This window comes from Agelaius phoeniceus, chromosome 17 (assembly GCF_051311805.1).
Source record: "Agelaius phoeniceus isolate bAgePho1 chromosome 17, bAgePho1.hap1, whole genome shotgun sequence".
In the NCBI taxonomy this organism is placed as follows: Eukaryota; Metazoa; Chordata; class Aves; order Passeriformes; family Icteridae; genus Agelaius; species Agelaius phoeniceus.
The window spans coordinates 6,887,139-6,907,668 of NC_135281.1; positions in this window are offsets into that span (position 1 = coordinate 6,887,139).

Here is a 20,530-nt window from a genome sequence, read left to right on the forward strand (position 1 = left end):
TGTCTAATTGTTTATGAAAAAAGACATCTGAGTAGACAAGAGAATGCCAAACTCAGGTCCCAACTGAGGAAATGGATTCATCATCAACTCTTTTGTAAGACATCAAGGAATCCATGCAGGAAAGAGCCATTATGGGTGCCCCAAATCATGGGGAAAACTCTCATGTGCCTTTTCAGCTGTGAGCTAATCCAGCCATGAGCCACAGAGCAGCAGGAAACTGGGATTTGTGAAGTTGCTCTTATCAGGGAGCAGCTCAGGTTGAACTGTCTGGTGCTCAGCTGTGCTTCTGGCAGTCCCCAGCACACTGTAAACCCTGGCCAGGCACACGAGGGTGCCCATGAGGAGCCTGGCATGGCAACCTGGCTTTGGAGAGGTCTCATGTGGGGAACAAACAGGAGACTCCTGTCTCCCATCATGGGCATGTCCCAGGGCTGATGGAGAAGATGCCAAGCCCCATCTCCCAGAGCTGTGAGGCACATGCTGAGCACTGAGCTCTCCAGCAGAATGGAAGGGCTTGGCCACACTGAACTGCTGCCAAAGGGCTCTGCAGAGCTGCTCTCTGGTCAGGGAGCACCAGCCCTTGGTGCTTCCCAGAGGAAAGATCTGTTTTCTCCCCTGGCTTCACCTGGAGAGTGAAGGGGATCAGATCAGAGCTGCTGCTGCTGCTCAATACTGGGAAAACCCTACCCACAGGGGTGCCTAACCAGGAGGGCTGTGTCCATCAGTGATTCCACATGAGCACATCCTACAATGGCTCACCATGTGCCTAGGGAGCTTCCTTCTCCATTTGGACTGCCAGGAGCTGATTATTTTGGTTCCACCTCTCACTCCTGCACAGCTATGCTCCAAGCCAGTCCAGAAATGAATAGGCAGAAGTTTTTCCCTACCAAGGATCCAGCAGGGACATTATGCAGGACACAGGAGGCACCCAGAAACAGGAGCTGAGCAGGAAGAGGTGAGAGCAGAGCAGAGGCACCAGGGGCAGCTGCTCCCCTGCTCCAGCTCCTGGGGAGGGCTGGGGGAACCACCACGAGCTAATTTCACGAGCGGATGACACCAAACAGTGACCTGGTCTGCTTCCCATGCTTTTTAATTAACACTTGCATGGCCTCATCAGCTGAGTAATTGCCTCCCTTCATGGGTCAACAAGCCAGCAGCCCCTGACCTCCCTTTCCCATCTGGGTATGAGGTTTGGTGCCTGCACAGGGGTGGGTGTGTGCTCTTGTACCACAGAGACAGCAAAAGTGATAGCACAGCCCAGGAACTCTGCAACTCAGCTTGATCTTGACCAGGACCAGCCTTGCCCACCCTAATGCTGAGCTTTAAATAGGTACCAGTGGTGGAAACCCCCCCCCAGCATGCTGGGCAGTAAGAGGGCAGTTGCTCTCTCTGTTGCCATGGGATAGGAGCAGATTGCAGCAAGGGAAATTTAATTTGAATATTAATAATAAAACAGTATCTGCTAGTAAAAATAATATAGCCCTGGAGGAGACTGTATTGAGCCATCTGGAGATTTCAAAGGAAAGGTTAGATAAAAAAAAAACTGTCAGGACCAATTTGGGGTAGGGAAATGGATTGGATGGCTTCCCAAGAGCTCTCCCAGCCTGAGTTTTTTCCAAGTACAAATTCATTTCCCAAAGTGGCAAGGCAAGAGAGCAGCTCTATTTAGAGGCAGAGTTTCTCCCTAGTGATTCCCACTGGATCAAAGGCATTCCTTGAATTGGCACTCACAGAGGCCTTTTCTCTTGGCAGCAGCTCTGTGTCTGTGTGAGAGAGGGACCCTTCTGCACAGCCTGCATTTCCCAGGTGCACATCCATCAGGACCCACTCAGGGCTCATTCTCCCATGTCATAATCCCTGGGAAGATCCCACAGCTATCCCACACTGCTTGCCCAGCCCCGGGGAGGGGTGGGGACATGTTTTGCCCAAGCTGTCAGGCAGGACACGTGTCCCAAACCACAGCAGTGCAGTGGGGTGCCAGTTCAAGCAGAACAGTGATAGTTCTGCAGGTGCTCCAGTTCCCAGCTAAAACTGAGCTCAGGGAAAGTCCACCATGCTCATGCTTCAGCTACAGGACTGGAAGCTCTTTTTGGCTCCCAGCACATGCTTTTGCCAGCTCCTTGCTGGGCATGGACCATTTGTCCCATTGGTGTCAAGGGGAAGGGGATGCAGGTGTGTCACAGTAGGACATGAAATGAACAACGTGCACACGCTGAAGTGTCTCAGGTAAGAAGGGGGAGTTTATTTCCAAACTCTAATATTTATAGACTTTCAAAAGTGACTATGGATTGGAGGATGAAATTGCCGCCTCTCCAGCCACACTGGTCAAACCAACAGTTTATCACATTCTCTCTGCCTCTAGAAAGGAATGTGAAACAATCATTATCTACACGAAAAGTGTGTGAGACACTCCATTACAAAAATGTCCACATCAGAAGGCTTAGAAGAACTGAGAAGAACAGGGCAGCACAGGTGTGCAGGCAGGAGGCATCCCTGGTGCATCAGAAACCCAGGCAAGGTCACAACATTTGCCTTGTTCGGAGCTTGCCCAGGCTTTGTTCTGAGCTATCCCCTGGCCTCAGTCCAGGGCTGTGACTGCAGAATGTGCCCCCCAAGCTGTGGGGTGGGGGCACCTGGGCTTGCCCAGGCTCTGGAGGAAGCCCTGGCCAGGGGCTGAGAACAAAATCCCTTTCTTGGTGGGAAAGCAGAGTGACTTGAAGTGGCCAGGCAGCCTTATCTCTGGCTGGAAAGGCACACGCTGATCGTTTGTCAAGATTAGCGCTGCGGTAGAAGGGATGGAGCTGCTCCAAATCCAGCTCACATCTCTTCCCTGGGCTCAAGGCCATTCATAAAAATGCCAGAGCAGCAGCAGCGGCAGCACATACTGGGCTTGTGGTTTAGGGAGGACTAGGAGGGGTCAACCACAGGTTATCCAAGCTCTGAGCAGGGAAAAGAATACACAGGTTGCTTTATTTATATATCCATTAGCGTTTTTCCTTCAGGAAAATGTGCAGGGAGACTGGCAGTGGGAGATTTAGCAAGGATGAGGGGCAGGCAGGAGCTGATGTGCTTAAAGAACTTTTCCCAGCTGTGCCAGGACTCCAGGGATGAGAGCATTGACAGGCAACAGCCATGGAGATGGAGCAGGAGCAGGACTCAGCAGCGCACAGGCCAGGGTGAAGAGTGAGGAAAGGAGGAGATGACACCCTCCCAGTAAAGCCCAGCATGTTGGTGGTGGGGCTCTGGGAGCCTATGGGGTTGGGGTAGCTGGCCCTGGGAGCCCCAGGGAGGAGCAGCTCTGATCTCAGCTGAGCAGGAGCCTGGGAATGCTATCAAAGGCTGGTGCCAGGGCTAGGGAGGAGTAAGGGAGGAGTAGGGGTTTTGTTTCCCTGGGTATGAGAGAAAAGGTTGCTCTGTGGACAGGTAAAGATCTGGGAGGGATCCCCAGGGCAAGAAAAAAGTTGGTCAGCTCCTGCCTACCTGAAAGGATATCCCTGAAGCCAAAGGAAAGGGATGGGAGAGGAAAATGCCTTTGGAGTGCAGGCTTGAGACTGTGTCAGGCACAGATCTGTGCGGGCAGGAGCAGAGCTGAAGGGATGTGCTGGGAGGGAAGGTGCTGGTGCAGATGGGCAGCTTTGGCAGGAGGGGTTCTTGCAAGACAATTCCTGTTCCTCCTGGCAATTCCTGTCCATGCTGGCAATTCCTGTCCATCCTGGCAATTCCTGTCCATGCTGGCAATTCCTGTCCCTCCTGGCAATTCCTGTCCACCCTGGTGACTCCTGTCCATGCTGGTGACTCCTGTCCCTCCTGGCTTTGCTGGAGAGGGCTCTGGCAGCAGCTCATGGGCTTGCTCAGCCTGGCTGAGACCATGGGGGTCCCTGGTGCCCTCACAGAGGATCAGCCATGAGAAGAGGTGTCTGAGATGCCAGTCCCATGGATCTGGGAGAGGGGTTGGTGCAGCTCATCCCCAGCAGCATCACATCCTACAGACTGTGCTGTCTGCAGGGCCTGGGGAGCCCTGGCTTTGGGGAATTTTGTGGCTTCAGGGCTCCTGTGTCAATGTCCTCTAGGGACTGTCCCTGGTGCAAGCAACAACTTCACTGCTTTTGGGTTAAAGAAACACCCCACAACTGTTTAGATGATCTTTAAGGTGCCTTCCAGCCCAAACCAGCTGATATGTTTGATTGTTTCTGCATAGCTCAGCCTGGTCTTTGCAGAGCTGTGTCTTTGGATTGTAGGGAGATCCATATCCTTCCTCAGCTGTATGTCCAGCTGAGTCACCTTCTGCCTTTCCTGGGAACAGGATGGTGGCAGCCACCCAGCAACTGAGTCACCAAACCTCTGCTCAGTGACCTCACTGCTGCACACAGTGGAAGAAAAGCACCACAGGAGCAGAAAGAAAATACTTTTTCTTTGGGATGTGGGGAATACTGAAGTGTAATAATACAAACAAACTTCCTCGGTGATTTTTTTTTTTTTTTAATTTGCCCAGAGGTGCCTGGTTTGTGCAGGCAAGGGAAGGACAAGCAAGCCAGGTCTGCTGGGGTGACTTCAGCAAGAGAGAAGGACATGAGGGACAGCTGTGGGTACAGATTTCCCTGTACATGGTGGGTCACAGGGGTGATGCCAAGTGCAGAGGCTGCTGCAGGGCTCTGTGAAGAAGCAGACTGAGGTTTGTCCCTTCTCTCCCATCTCCTGCATTTTAGAGGCACAAGCCACACAGAACTGCCCAGGATGCACCCACAGCCTGCTTGGATGAGGATTGTCCCAGAGTGGCCAATGAGTGTTTCTGTGGTGACTGATGGAGAGCAGCCCACCTGGGATAAGTTATCCTGCACATCTCATTCTCTATTTTGTGCCTATTTTTGCCTAGCCATGGCCATTTTGCCTGGAGATGGGGCCCTGGGACAGCAGGAAGCTTTCCCATATCTCAGCCCTGCTTTTTCTTGGCTGTGGCCATGACCTGCTTGCTCCAAGCCATGGGCAGAACGGCTCCCTCATGTCCCCAAGCACTGGGTGACTCTGGATGTACCAAATGTGGGAACAGCTGGGCTGAAACCCTGCCATCATCCACATCACTCGAGGCAAGGGGATGAGTGGCAGTTATTTTTGGGTTCAAAGAGGGGCCCTCCATGTCCTGTTGCTGCAGCCAGCTCTGCCCCATCCCCTGAGGTGACACCGCAGGCACGCGGGTGCCATGAGAATGGCCATGAATAACAGGTGGGTATTTATGCACAGGGAAGAAAGAGAAACTGATACCAGCTTGGGCTCCTTCCAGACCTGCTTGGAGCTCATGGCTGATACTTGGCTTCACCCTCTTCCCTTTGCAAGCAGCTGTGCTTGGGTTTGCTAATCCTCTGTCTCACTGTACAGCAACGTGCGCTCGCCAAGGTCCCACTGACCCATCACCAACAAACAAAAAAAAGAGGAGGAGGAGGAGAACTTGATATCTTCTGCAAGTGAAATGGCTCGGGTTCAGTCTTGGAGAATTTCCCGAACTCTCAAGGAATTTCCTGATCTTAGGGATCTGCCAAAATTTGGGATCTGCCTCGGTTGGGCCATGCACATTTCCAGAGCACACGCTGGGGTGTTGTGTTTTAGGTTTCCACCCTGTCTTTGCACTTGCCCCTCTGTGGCACTCTGTCTGAATGGGTCAACTCCAAGAGAAAGGAACGTCTCACTCTGACAGGCTGCAGGAATACAGAGGGATTTGTTTAACAACCCTTTATTATGGGATCAATGGGATTTTTGATCCTAAATTCCTATCTTGCTTCCCCATGCCAAACCCAGGCTTTTACTGCAGCCCTCATGAACATGGAAACTTGGGTGCAGTGTAATACTTTGGGTTAGTGGTGGACCTGAAATTAAAGGCATAACCTCAGTTTAACTAATAATCCATATTTTACTGCAACAAAAAAAAAAAAAGCCTTTGCAGCAGAAGGCAACCTCAACCTTCCTGCTTGTAGCTGGGGCTCGATGTTCATGTGTTTATTGCACGTATTCCAAAATCAAACAAGGTTCTGGGTGGGAAGAGCGCAGCCCCTACCATCAGAACAAACTCAAAGGAAATTCCTCAAGGTCTTTTTCCTAAAATTAATGCTGTCTGGATTGCAACCAGGTTGTTTTTGACCAGCTTTAATCTGTGAAATCAACACCGACTCAGGAAATGCTTAGATTGACTCTGAAGGAGGATTTGGCCAGAACTTTTCTCCTATTTATAAGGAAGAGTTGGAAAGCAGCAAAACCTCCCAGAGGGGACCTGTCCTGACCTACCCATTTAACCAGCACAGTCCAGAGGGGTTTTATCATCCCTTAACTCTTGGGTTTGTCCCCAGGAGCTCAGCAACCCCCTCGGGTCATGCTGGAGTCTGGGACAGCTTTTCCACTGGTTTCAGTGGACTTTGGACCAGTATTCCTTTGGGAAAAACCTCAGACCCCGCAGGCAGAGCTGAACCCTTAGAAACACCATTCTCCTCCCAGCTCCAGCACTGACCAGCCCAAGGAGCTGCTCTCTGCCTCCCTTTTTGCTCTGGATGGCTTGGCATTTGCCCCAAACCATCTCCTGGGTTTGGGCTGAGCAGAGCCTGGTCCAGAAGAGCCCATGGCATCCCCCATGTCCCCTCACGTCCCTTCTTCCCCATCCAATGCCCTCCAAGGGCATTGCAGCTGTGTCACCCTTGAGAGGAGGAGGAAAAGAAAGCCCAGCATGAGCACATGTGGCGGGCAGGGGGAAATGGCTGCTGCAAAGTAAGCAGTGCCTTTAAAGAAGTGTTTGTCTGGGATTTGTTTAGTTATCCTCTAGGTAATTTTACAGCTGAGGAGGCTGGGCCATTCAGGCAATGGCCAAAACAATATCCCCACTGTCTGAGCAGCTCTCGTGGCTCGGCACGGCTCAGTGCTGCTGGGGGGGCACAGGGAGGACGGCAAAGAGAAGTTTCTTTTGCTGTCCACAGCCAGAAAATGCCATGGAGGATGTCCTGCAATTAAGACATTGCTTGGAAGGCTCAAGTCACTCGCCTGTCAGGTTGAATAAACCTCTGGGCTCAGGCAGGCTGTGAGAGGGGGAGGAAGTGAAAAAGCCCACTCCCATCATTCTGATCTGAATGGTGGCTCCAGGTTCGGGGCACAGTGGGATGCTCCCTGTGCAGGAGGTTGATGGGATGAGGGCTAAGGTCCCTTTTTCCCCTGGGCAGTGTGGAGCTGCAGGCAATTCTGCCCTGCCTGTGCCCCCAGGCCCTGGGAGCCCGTGGCTCCAGCCTGTCAGACACAGGGAACTGGGACTCCAGAATGCTGACTCACCCTGATGGAGATGTCAGTGCCAGGGCACTCCTGCCCCCATCCCACCAAAGCACGGTCTGTCCCACTGGATCCCAGGCTGAAATCCCCAATGCAATCCCCAGGAAAAACTCCCCTGCCTCTTCCCAAGGCCTTGTGCAGCCCAAGCTGGAAACGTGGGGGCTCGAGTCTGTGAGCACTACGTGCAAATAGCTCACATCAGCTCACAGAGCTGTTCCCAAGAGCCAGAGCACTGCTGCTGGCAGCCAGCTTGCAGGAGGATACTGATATTTCATGCAGACATGGCAAGAAACCAGCCCTGTTTCCCATTCACTAGGGGTGGCTCCAAAACAACACAGAGATCTGTCACAGCATATATGTGGCATCTGTGCAAATTGGCCTGACTGCCTAAATAACTCGGTATATATTTATAAACTGTGAGATGTAACGTTTTTTCCTGTTTACTTTTCGGTTGAATTCCTTGCTCATGGAAATGAGAGCTGCAGCACAGCGGCTAGACACAACCATTGTATGGGGAAGACACTGTACAAACTGTCCTAGAAAATTCTGCCAAAATGCCAGGCTGTATCAGCCCTGATCTGCAGCCCCTCGCCCCTTCCCACAGCTCCCCCCTGCATGCAGCTGAACCCAGCCCAAAGCTCTCTACCAAGGGGGGTGTTTGCCCAAAATATTAATTGGGAGAGGGATGGGTTTGGACCCACAGCAAGGAAGGTGGAAAAGAGGGAGAAAAGAGTGGGGAAGTTTTCCAGCTTGCCAGGATTGCTGTGAATCTGAGCTGGGCAAATCACCCATGGCTGAAATCAGAGGAGGTGTCTGCCCCACCAGCCATGGATGGGATGTCCTCCCACGTGCTGCTGGGCATTGTGGAGCTGGCAGCATCCTGTGCTGGCACTGATGGAGGCTGGCAGTGTTGTCCCCTTTGTGGCCCATCCCTGTCCCCAGCAGGCTCTCCCATGGCTGATCTCAGTGTTCTCTCAGTCTCTGGGGTTTTGCTGAATTTCTGTGCCCAGGAGAGCAAGGGCAGCCAAGGGGGGGCAGGTCCCTGGCTCTGCTCCTTGGTCTGTTTGTGTGGCCAAGCACATGGGATGGTGCCCTGGCTACGTGGGAACTGCAGTGCTTGTACCAGAAGCAGCCCTTTCACTCTCACATGGGTTTGGAATTGAGGTGTCCAGAGCATTTGTGCCTCTGGAATTTGGGGGATAGCTGCAAAATGGCTGGGTGAAGGAGCTCACAAGGCTTCTGCATCAGCCAGCAAGGGAGTCAATGCAGGTACAGCTCTTACTGCCAAGTGTTACAGCACCATGAAGGGCCAGGACCTGCTGGAGGGAGGGATAACACATCTGCTGGGGAAGGAAGGGAAAGGGAAGGGAGAAAAGATTTTAAACACTGAAAGTGAAATGTAAACTCCAGTTAATGGCTGCAGGGAGGCCACATGTGAGGCTGTCAGCTGTCCAAGGGGGCTCTGGCAGAGGGGCCCAAGCTTCTACATCCCTCAAAGGGGCTCAGCCTTCTCCATGTACCTCAAGGGCTGGGCTGGCACATCCCACCCTGCCTGCATCATCCAGGTTCAGCATGGCCAAGGGGAGGTAAGGAAGGAGCAGCTTCTGGTCCCACTGGCTTTTCCCCATGCCACTGTAGCCCTCTCCCCTCTCAGGGGCACTCTGACCCTCAGGAGGAATCACTGCTGGAGAGGGCAAAACAACCACTTCCATGGCTGACAGACAGCAAGGATGGAGCAGGGCAATGAGAATGTGTAGGGCCTCCTTGTGTTTGCACTTGCATCACCCTGGTGACTCCCCACCTCAAATCCATGTCACCTGCTGGTGGCATCTTTGCTTTCCACTCTATTTATACCATCAATTCAATTTAAAACCTATTTAGCAGTGACCACAGTTATTGTGTCATATTTATTTATAGCTTTTCACACTTGCTCCTGTTCACTCTGTTGGTTATTTCAGTCACATTTCTTGTCCCTTACATCAAGGTCTGGGAACAGCTGTGCTGGAGCAGATCAAAGGCCGGGGGAGCCCCACATCACCTCTCAAATATGAGCCAGCAGCAGGAACTGGGACAGGAGGAATGAAGTGAGTGTGCAGGGATGCTGCTGGCAGTGAAAGGGTGAGGCACCCCTCTGGGTCAGCCCCCTGCAGCCCCCCCTGAACTGCTCTAATCTCTTCTGCAATGTGGTTTTACTTCTGACCTCCCCACTGCCCCACCACCAACGTCACATTTCATGGTGCCCCCAGTGAAAGGGGACAGTGGCCACAGCATGGTTCATTCCCCTGAACCATGGGGGACCAGCTGGGGGTGGCAGGGACCCCCTGTGAGCAAGGGGATGACAATAATTATAGAGTAACTGTTGGATTCCTAGGAATGCCTCAGAATCAGGGGTGTCTGTGCTTGCACATGGCTCAGGGAGCAGGTGGAGCATGGCTGCCTCCCAGCCTCTGTCCTCTGGGGAGGATGAGGTGGGAAAGCCAAAAGCATTGCAAGGTTCTCTGCCCCAGAGGCCTGAAGTGGGGATGTGGATGAGTGATGGGATGCAGAGATGGCCCTGGCTCCTGCCCAGCAGTGGGTGCTTTGCTCAGAGCCCTGAAGCAAGGGGGTTGTGGGGTGGGGAGAGCAGCTGTGCCTGCAGGAGGGTGGATGGGGCTCCTGGGATGGACCTGGGCAAGAGGAGAATCACCCTTAAGGGAGGTGTCCATGGAAAGCCTGAATTCTGGACACAGTCGTTTCATACAATGACAAAGACCATCAAAGGAGGGGAGACAGGCAGAAAGGAAAGCATAATTGGATGTTTGGGTAATCCTTTTCTGAAAGAGACGCAGTGGCTCGCCCGACTGGAACGGGCTAAAGGCTCATCCTGCAGGAGCAGCCCCATGTAGGGGGACAGGCAGCAGTGTCCCCATGGCATGGCCACCTCCTGTGCCCTCCCTGGCAAAGGGCAGCCTGGCCCAGCTGGGTGAGACATGGGCACAGCAGGAAAAGGGATGGTGGGGCTGTCCCACAGCTGCTGCTGCTGCTGCTGCCCATGGGACACTGTCACCAGCGTTATCCCCTTCAGACAAATCTCAAGCTTGGCACTTGATTTACTGGGTGATGGCCAGGCTGAGCTGTCCCTACCCCTCCTTTGGGTGCCACGTGCCCCCACCTCAACTCAGAATCCTGTGAATCCTGTCCCTGCTCAGGGTGATGGGGTCTGGGAGTCTAAACTGGCCTGATGGAGTCTAAACCCTTGGCTGCAGCACTGGAACCCCATTTTCCTCTGCTTTACCATCCTGGCCAGGTGTTATCCTGGGGGAGAAGAGCCCGAAGAGTGCAAGTGGGGACAGCACAGGGGCAAGGCAGTGCTGGGCGTGGAGGGAGGGCAGGACGGTGGCAGAGGGAGGTTCTGGTGCTTTCCCCAGCTCTCCATCAGCTTTTCAATCCATGTGGAGAAACCCGCGGCAAAGTCAGTCCCGCTCCCCCAACTCTGCCGTGAAACTGGATCTATTTCCTGGGATTACATGCAGCACCTTAAAGAAAATATTTACAGAATTTATATTCACATCCCGTTCGCCCTCTTCTCAGGGGGCTCTCCCGTGCCCTCCCTCCCTCCCTGCAGCCCGCACTGCATCCCCCCGTGCTGCCACAATGCCCGCCTTTGTGAGAGGAACAATGTTGACTCTGCTGCGGGGATGGGGCACTGGCAGTGAAAGGGAAGGGCGGCAGCCCCCGGCCCCGGCCCCGCGCTGCTCCCGGTGCGGGACAAGGAGGAATTCCTGCAGGAATGCCGATGGCGAGGAGACAGCCCGGACGAGGGGATAAATATTCATGTCGGAGGAGAGAGGGAGGAAAGAAAAGAGAAAGAAGGGCCTGGGGACCGCTATAATCCAGGGTCCGTCATTTTTCTCTGTGGCTTAAGGGTGTGTTGGAAATTCCCCGCTGCCCCCGCTGGGTTTACGGGTCCGTGATGCAGAACGGGTGCAGCTCTCTGTGGGCCTAAAGCAGGAGATGAAAGGCATGTCTGGGTCGGGGAGGGCTGTACAGCAGCCCCAGGAGCGGAGAAGGGGATCTGGGGCTCGGAGGCGAGGGCTGCGGGAGCCAGCATGTGGCTGCAATTACGGGGATGCTTGCGAGGATGGTGCGCTCGACATTGGAAATGCATCGCTTTCCCTCCCCGCCCTTCCCTTCCCTTCCCTGGCTGCCTTTCCCCACCAGAAGCCAAGATTTCTCCTGCTGCTCCTTGCTGGGAAGCCATCCAGCTGGGAAAGGGAGGGAGGGAGGGCTGCCCTGCAGCTGCGGGTGGTGACGGGGATGGGGACCCCAGCCCGGGCACCCCAAGGAGGGGTAGCGAGCCTTTAACCTAGTCAAAAATGCAACCTTTTTCTTGTTCTCTCAAGGTAAAAGCATTAAAAGCTGGAGAAGCTTTTTTATGGGATGGCTTTGCCACCTCCAGTGCCCTCTGCCGTCCAGCAGAGCATCCCTCGCTGCCAGGGCTGGGTGGCAGCTGGAGCAGGCACTGCTGCTCTTCTCCCATTGAGCCCTGGCCCTCTGCCGGCTCTCCTAAGCCTTTCCCCGTGTGAAAAGGGCTGGTCAGAGCCCACAGAGCTCACCCTGGGCCAAGGGCATCTCAGGGACCCCCAAAGCCTGTGGGAGGCCTGGTGGGGCAGGAAGGACACGTGGGGTTGGCACCGATGGGCTTTGGAGCCAGCCCTAGTCAGGAGGCCAGGAGCCATGTCCAGAGGTGAATATGGAGCTTCACACAAGCTTCTTTGTGTTTCCTGAAAAACCCCGGGCTCTAAATATAGCAAGTACTTGGGCATTTCACTCTGGGAAGGGAAAACAGCTCCAGTGCCAAGAGAGATCCTCTTCTGTTTGCACAGTGTGAGGGCTGCATGTCCTCTGTGTGCACCCATGCAGGGGGGTCTGTGCTGACAGGGGCTGGCTCACCCTGAGCTCTGCCTGTCCCTGGGGAAGCTCGTCCAGCAAGCCTGGGTGATGCCAGAATTCCTGCACTGTGCTCTGGGCATCGAGTCCAGCTGATGCACGAGCTCGCTGAAAGGCTCTGCTCTCTCCTGGAAACAGCACAGCTCTCTTCCCAGTTTGTTCCAAGAAAAGAAAAAAAAATATTTGCTGTTTAATGCAGGGCTGAGGCAGGAAATCATCATTCCCAGGGCCCCCTCTCCTCACTGAGCAGGACAGGCTGGTTGGGTACCACATGCTCTTACCCCAGCAAGAGAGGAGCCTTAGGAAGAGGTGTCCACTGGGCTATTCCATTCACCTAAATACCCTCACTGGTCTCCAAAGAGGCATCAGGACCTGTACCCTGGTCCATCTGTGTCACAGGCAAGAGCTCCAGCAGCTCTCTGAGCACTGTTTATTTTCTCCCTGACAGGTGGGAGGATACCATTATCCATCTTCTCCCTGATTCCCAACCGGATAGGTGCAATGGGGATGCTCAATCCTCCCAAAAATGTTTTTCTTCACCTCATTTCCAGATGCTGTGCTAGACTAAAAGCAGACTGTGCTGTTTATTGGATTTAACTCTGCTGTCCAGGCAATCCTCACCCATCCTCAGGCTGTTGGGAGCAGCCAGGCACCACCAGAGGAATCCATCCCTGCTGCAGCTTGTGCTCATCCCCTCTGCCTGGCTGTGGCTCTGCTCTGGAGGGGATGGCAGGTCCCTTAAGGCTCATCACTCCCTGTCACCACCAAGGGTTGTGGGTGGTCTGTGCAACCCACCTTTGCCCTGGCCTTTGCTCCCCAAAGCAAGGAAAACAGATGTGTGGCACCACAGGAGCTCTGTGCTCACAGGGCTCTGTGCCTCACTGACTTCCCAGCTGCTCTTCTCCTGGGCTCTCCTTGCAAGCAGGATGCTGAGGATCCAGGTGCTCTCCTTCCAAGCAGGATCCTGCAGACCCAGGTGCTCTCCTTGCAAGCAGGATGCTGAGGATCCAGGTGCTCTCCTTGCAAGCAGGATCCTGCAGATCCAGGTGCTCTCCTGGGTGCTCTCCTTCCAAGCAGGATCTGCAGATCCAGGTGCTCTCCTGGGTGCTCTCCTTGCAGCAGGATGCTGCAGATCCAGGCACCTCTGTGCCATCCCACCTGGGCACAGCCCTCGGGCCGGGCTGGGCCATGGGTGACTGCAGAGAGCAGAGGGAACAGGGCTCTGCTCTGAGCCAAAGCACATCCCGAGCTCTTGGAGTGCCTGGGGTGTTCCCAGGCTCAGAGGTGAGCACAAGGCTGTGGAGCAGGGCTGGGAGCCTTTGCAGTAAAAGCTGCTTTCCTGTCATTCCCCACGGGCAGAGCTGCAGCCATGGCAGGGCTGTGGGATGGACACACCTAGGGAATGCCAGGTCTGACCAGGAGGGAGCATCATCCTGGCAGGGTGGGAGGACTCTGTGCTGCTCCAGGAGCAGTGCCTGTCTGCCAAGGATGCCCCAGCACCAGCCCCTGCTGTCCCTGGGCTGCCAGGCTGGAGGAGGGTGAGGCTCTGCAAATGTCACCTGCCACAGAAGGGCCACCGTGGTCACCCCCAAAAGCTACAAGGAATAAGCTTTGCATCTGATTGTTTGCACAGGGAAAAGGTGTCCCAGAACTTGTGCAGAATGGTTTGGGCTCCTCTCCCTACTGGAGGAGGCTTTAATGGAGAGCAGGACTGAGTTAAAGGGTGGAAAGAGCCCCTGGATTTCTCTGGGAATGCAGAGAGGATTAAAAGCTCTGGTCCCTATATTGCTTTTTCTATTTCCTTTCTCCTTTTTTTCTTTTTATTTTTTCCTTATGGTATTATTTGATAGTTAGAGGAAAAAAATCTGGAAACATAACTGCATAAATTGCTGTTATTTCCGGCTATCCCTGCAGAGCCTGGCTCTCTCTTCTCCAGATGGACTGGCTTAGAGAGCCTCCAGCTCCAGAAAGGCTCCCAGGGGCCCAAACCTGCCCTCTTTTCATTTGCCATCTTGAATTTTGCTCCCACCACCCGTGCTGGCTGTGGGAAGCAATCCTGCTCCCCGAGCCAGGTAACGGAGGCAGCTGGGCCCCTGAGCTGGCTGGGAGCACTGGGAAACGCTGCTGACAGCACTTTGCTGTGTGCCCCTGCTCCTCTTTGCAAAGACCAAACCTCCTCAAGGCCTGCTTTCCCCTCCCCAGGGGTGTGCAGGGCTGTTTGGGCCAGTTTATCCTTCCCCAGGGACAGCATTCCTCTTTGGATGGGAGGCAGGGCCGGTCTCTCCTAAGCAAGAAGCAGCAGCACAAGAGAAAATGACCTCAGCTTGTGCCAGGGGTGGTTTAGATTGGAGATTAGGAAAAATTTCTTCATGTAAAGGGTTATCCAGCCTTGGCACAGGGACTCCAGGTGGAGTCACCATCCCTGGAGGGATTTAAGAGATGTGAGCATGTGGCACTTGGGGACACGGGTCAGTGGTGGCCTTGGCAGTGCTGGGTTAACAGTGTCTATGTCCCATGTCTGTGCCACACTTGGTGACCTTGCAGGTTTTCCCAAACATGATTTAATGTCTCCAGGATGCTCTGGGGCCCAGCAGGCAGGGCAGGCACAGGGCTGAGGGGGGCAGGATGGGAGAGAAGGATCCTACAGCAGTGACCTGGTGATCAGTGCCCAGCAGGAAGGAAGAGACCTGCAGGGCCAAGGGATTCCCAGCAATCCCACAGCTCCTTGCCTGACTGAGGAGCAGCCCCAGCCCCAAGGGGACCTGTCCCTCACCACAGAGAGCTGCTCCACAGTCCTGCTCTGCTGGCTCCTGCCCCACATCCAGCAGAGCAGGCAAAAATTCCTCAGGTGCAGGAGCCACTATGTGCAGAAAAAATATGTATATGTTCCATATGCATGAGAAAGAGGCCTTGAAAACTGGGAGGATGCAATGATCAATAAATTATAGCATGGATAATATTTTCCACCATCACCAAATAAATCAGATCTTATTTTTCCCCTCTGTCCACAGATTTAATGGCAGCAACTGTGCCCTTGGTGGTCATAAAACTCCCTCCTCCTCCTGAAGGGCCTCCCAAACAATTTGTCATTTGGCCTTTGCTTGTTTGCTTTAAAATTAGCTGGTCCAGACATTTAATAGCCCAGGAGCTAAGAAATCCATCAACATATCCCAGCTTCCAGCTATCTCTGTGTGCACTCTGAGGCTGCACATCCTGGTGGGGGAAGGAGGGATGGGGAGGGAGCAAGCTGTGGAGTCAGGGATCATGGAGGATATTTTTCATCTGAGCTTTAAGATCACCTTCCCTATTTCCACTTCTTTCTTTCTTCCCATCTTTTCTTTCCCCCCTACGGTCACATCACCTCTGCAGCTGCCATGAGCAATACTCCCCTTCCAGCAGAAGTGAGCAAGGCAGGAGCTGACCCTTTCTCACAGGTGTAAACACTGCCTTGTTAAAAGGGGATAATTACCGGGGTCTAGTTAACCCTGGTGTAAAATCAAAGTGAATAGAGCCCTGCTGAGACTCCCAGCCATGTGGACCATGACGCCTGGGCTCTGGGGTAAACAGCCAAGGCTTCACTGCTTGTCAGCTCAGTGTATTCAGTGGAAAGTTAACTTCTCCCTGAGAGAGAAACTCTGTCTTTTGGGCTGATTTATACCTCCCAGACACAGGACCAGCTGAGGAGTGAGTCCTTTACCCACTGGAGAACCTTGCCAGGAGTTTCCTGAGTGCCCTGTTGGGAGCAAGCAGGGGCTGAGCTGTGGTGGGTAAGATGTGTGTCTCTGGGCAGACAGTAACCACAGCTGGGACCTGATGAGTCTTTTCAGCCCCTGTCAGCACCCTGTGACAGTTCCTGGGGTCCCAGGAGAGGCAAACCCAGGGCTGCACACAGGAGCTGGGAGGGTGCCATTCTCCCTGTTTCTTGGAGGAGCTTGTGCATCCCCATCACAGAGAGGTTCCTGTGCAGCTGGAGGCCTCCCATGGAAGCTGAAGGGCTGATGTGGCATTCCTGGCATCTTGAAGGGCTGATGTGGCATTTCTGGCATCTGCTGTGTCAGTGCTGCCCTGACCTGCATCCCCACAGTCCCCTGGATCATGGGTGAGGAATGGCAATAAAGAAGCTCCAGAGATTTTCTCAGCTGGCAGGAAGGTGTGCACAGGAGGTAGGAGTGGCGGCCAGCCCTTCTCCATGCATCCTTCCCAGCAGAGATTCCCACTCTTGCATCCACAAATGGAGGAGCTGCTGCCCAGGCACGCCCAGCTGGGTGGGAAACAGGGGCAGGGTGCCCAGGTGGGCTGTGCTGGACAAAGCACAGAGCAGGCAGCCCTGCCTGCCCCATCCCAGAACACCTGAGGCCGTTCCCAGGCCAGCAGGCAGGAGCAGACACCCGTCAGCTCCCCCAGCCAGATTGAAAGAGAAGCCAACTCCCTCTTGTTATTTTTCCCTATTTGACCAGTGGGGCCAGTCATAGACAGCTCCAGTAATTCAACCTGAAATGCCAAGAATCCTATTTCTGCCTCTCTGCTCACTCTCCAAGCTCTGCCCACGGCCTCAGAGCGAGATAAACCATCTGTGGGTGAGTCTGGGCTGTGAGCAAGGCCCACGGGCTCAGGGCTGGCTGCAGAGAGAGCTGAAGGCATTTTGATTGCTTCCAGGATTACTGCCCAGCATGTTTATTCCTCCAGTGAGGAGGACTTCATAACTCAGGGACTCCTGACAATGTATATATATTGAAATCTTATAAGAGTAATGAGCATATCCAATGATATTTTGTTCTCATCTTGCCAAGATAAACAACTGGCTGGACTTACCAAATTGCATTGGGTCATCCTGAATAATTAGGCTTGCATGTTCCATTTATTACCTTGAAAATCCTTTCTCATTGTATTATATATAGATAGATCTATCTGAATGTAATATGTTCAAATGAAAACCAGACACAGCTGCGAAGGAATTTGAAATATGAGGCTGAGAGTACAAGAAGCAGCAGAAAGGTCCTCTGCTAATAGGAAAAGCCAAGTCTGGGGCTGCAGGAATCAGGGAAGGTCAGGTGTGAGCTGTGCACGGGGCTGGGCTGGGCTGCACCTCTGCAGACAGTCTGTGTTTGAGGAATTCCACAAACTAACTGGTGCTGCTTATGCTGGCAGGGTGTGGGGGGGATCCTGGAGTCTGGGTCTGCTTTGATGTCCCCGTCAGTGCCAAGGTGTCTCTGCATGGTTGCAGACCAACGGTGGGGTCAGACACTGTGACTCCAGAGAGCATCTCCAGACCTTCTCAAAAACCCTTTGTTCAGGGTCCAGAAAGTCTCCCACAGCATCAGCAGGCAAGAAACTGTCAGCACCTTGAAAAAATGAATCCACAGCAGGGTGAGGCAGGAGTCCTGGCTGCCCCTGGTGTGGGGATGAGGGGTGAGTCTGGAATGAACCCAGACAGCCTTGCCAGCAGAAAATATAAAACCCTTCCTTGGAGCCATACTGGATTAATGGTGGGGTTCTGGAGAAAAACAGTGGCCCCTGTATTTCACTGATAATGCCCCTGTACAGCTTGAACATGGCAGAGAATTAACCCTCAGGATCTGGAGCTGTACAGAACCTTTGCCAAAACTCCCTCTGCCCCTCCCTGCAATGTGGCAGGGAGGTGAGCATCTCCACAGTGATTCCCAGCCCCAGCCTGCTGGGATGCAGTTCATCATTGCTTCTCTGCTCAGGAGAGGCAAAATTATACGGTCCTGCAGTGCAAAACACACCTTTCACAGCTTTGCTTTCACATGTCTTCCTTTTTAAAGAACATTCCTTGGCAAAATTAAGAGGAAATGGATCTCACAGATGCAAGTAACTCTCATGGCTGGGGTGGTGCATACCAAGACAAACTTGGGGATGGAAAAGCCTCTCTGGACACTCCACACCTTGCCCTGGCTTGCTGATGCCTGCAGGGCTGGTGGCTCTTGGCCCCCAGTGGCAGATTCATGGCTGGCTTGGTTTGTTTTCTCTGCAGGGACAAGGAGGAGGAATCTGAGGGTGGAGCAGACAAACCCCATCCCTGGAAGTGTTCAAGTTCAGGTCTGAGGGGGTTTGAGCAGCTTGTTCTAGTGGAAGGTGTCCCCACCCATGGCAGGGGGGGTCATAGGTGGTCTTCAAGGCCTCTCCCAAGCCAAACCCTTCTGGGATGCTGTGATTCTGTGAAACACAACTTGTGTCACCCCTTGTGCCTTTGCCACCTTCCTCTGTGAATACTGCCATAGAAATCCCCAAAATGGGGGCGAGGCAGGAAAATCTGAGCCAAGTTCTGCTTGATTAAAGCTCTGCTTTCAGAGCAGAGCAAGGTGAGAGCCACGGTGCCTGTGCCACAGGGAAGGTGTCCTGCAGCCAGGTGTCACCAAGGCAGGGAGAGCCAGCACTCGGGCACAGCCAGGATCCTGTGGCACAGAGCTGGCAGCAGGACAGCAGCAGCACCCAGCAAGGATATTTCAGGTCAGCAGGGAGGTGCAGGAGGACCAGCCCTGCTGGCTCTCCCCATGGTTCTGGCCAGTGCTGCCGAGTGCTTCACTTGCATGAGCACCGAGAGTAAAAACAAAATGACATTCATTAGATGTTTTAAGGAGTGTTCAGGCATGTAATCCTCCTGGAATGAGGCAGCCATAACAAGTTACTGTAGTTATTGATGGCCATGTCAGTTAGCCTTTTCCAAGGATTAATCACCATCCTGCTCCTGCCCTACAGGATGTTTTTATCTCCGTTTTCTCCCAGTGTTGCAGCATGCAAAGCTGACTGGGCTGACCAGTGTGGCTCCTGAATCTGGAAGGGGGAGGTAAACTCAAAATTAGATCCTAAATATTTCACAGCTTGAAGTAGCATAAATTTAGCACAGTTTAGAGGCATTGCTGGGGCAGAGCTGCTGTCCAGATTTCACCATGGAGAGTCTGAATTTAAAAGTCCCCATCACTGGAGTCTGGTGTAGAAATGATAACCCCAAGGCAGTTTGCAGCCTTCAGGAAGGACACTACCCCAAGAAGAGTCATGCTTTGACCACCACTGCTATTAGAGGTTCATCTAAGGCATCATCCAGAGAGGATGGTGCACATCTGAGGCAGAATTCCTTAAGAGGATTGCAAACAAGGTTGTACCACTAACAAGAACACCTGAAAATAATTGCTTGCTTTGTTCTGAGTAAAAGTGGGATCTGCCTGTGTGACTGGACCATTGCTGAGCTCAGCATGGGAAGGGCACAGCATGAGAGTGACCCAAGCAGCAAGCGCCAGAATTTTCCCAAAACCGAGGCTGCCTTGAAGAGTCATGGAGTTTGGGCAGTCTCAGAGGCTGAGGCCCACAGGTAATATCCCAGCCATGAGTCCAGCAGGGGTATTCAACAGCTGAGCACTCGAGGACAGACAGTGCTGCCCCAAAATCCACCCAGGCCAGAGAAGGGAAGCAGAGCAGAAGATCCTGGAGTGCTTGGCTTGGAGGGCGCAAACAAATCCAGGATCTTCAGCTGCTCTCTGGAGCACCCCCAGGGAGCTTGGCCCTGGCCCACAAAGAGTTCTGTGGCTGTGGCCAGAGGCAGGGTCCCATGGTGCAGGTGTACAGTGCTCACAGAGCCAGCCTGTGTCTGTCCCTGGATGCTTTCTTGCAAAACCTGGCAGATCTTGGTGTGCAGCTGACTTGTTAATTGGGAATGAGTGACTCCAGGAGGTCCTGACCTCCAGCATTTGGTCAGACCCTGCTGCCTGTGAATGCTGTGGAGCAGTGACTGCTCAGGGAGGAGGGGCTGCCTCTTATCTCCCCACTGGCCACTGCATCCAGGGCCAGGATTTGGGCTCTTTGGCAGTGCCAGCATAGCCAAACCTTCAGCTGGAGCTGGATTTGGCCCCTTGCCCCAGGCATTTGCATTGGCACTCCTTAGCTCACCCCTCCTGCAACCTGGGATGGTCCCAGAGCTCATTTTCACTGCAACCCCAACGCTGGCAGTCTGGAGCCTGAAAAAGGCTTTCAGGAGAGCCAAAATCCCCCAAATATCTCACCTGCCCAGCTGTCCTTCTGTTGGGAGCAGAGATTTGCCCCTGACCTCTTTTGCACCCATGCACATCACTTTCGGGTGCCTGCAGGGACACAGAGGTGCTCCTTGCCTTCCTGGTGCTCAGATCCCTGCCTGCTTGGAGCAGCAGCAGATGGACACAGGGTCTCACTGTCCATCTCTGGTGCCTGCTCGTGTCCCATCAGCGACTTTGAGAGCAAAGTATTCCCTGAAATAACTGACCCGACAGTGAGAGACAATCATCAGCTCCACCAGGAGAGCACTGCCCGCTCA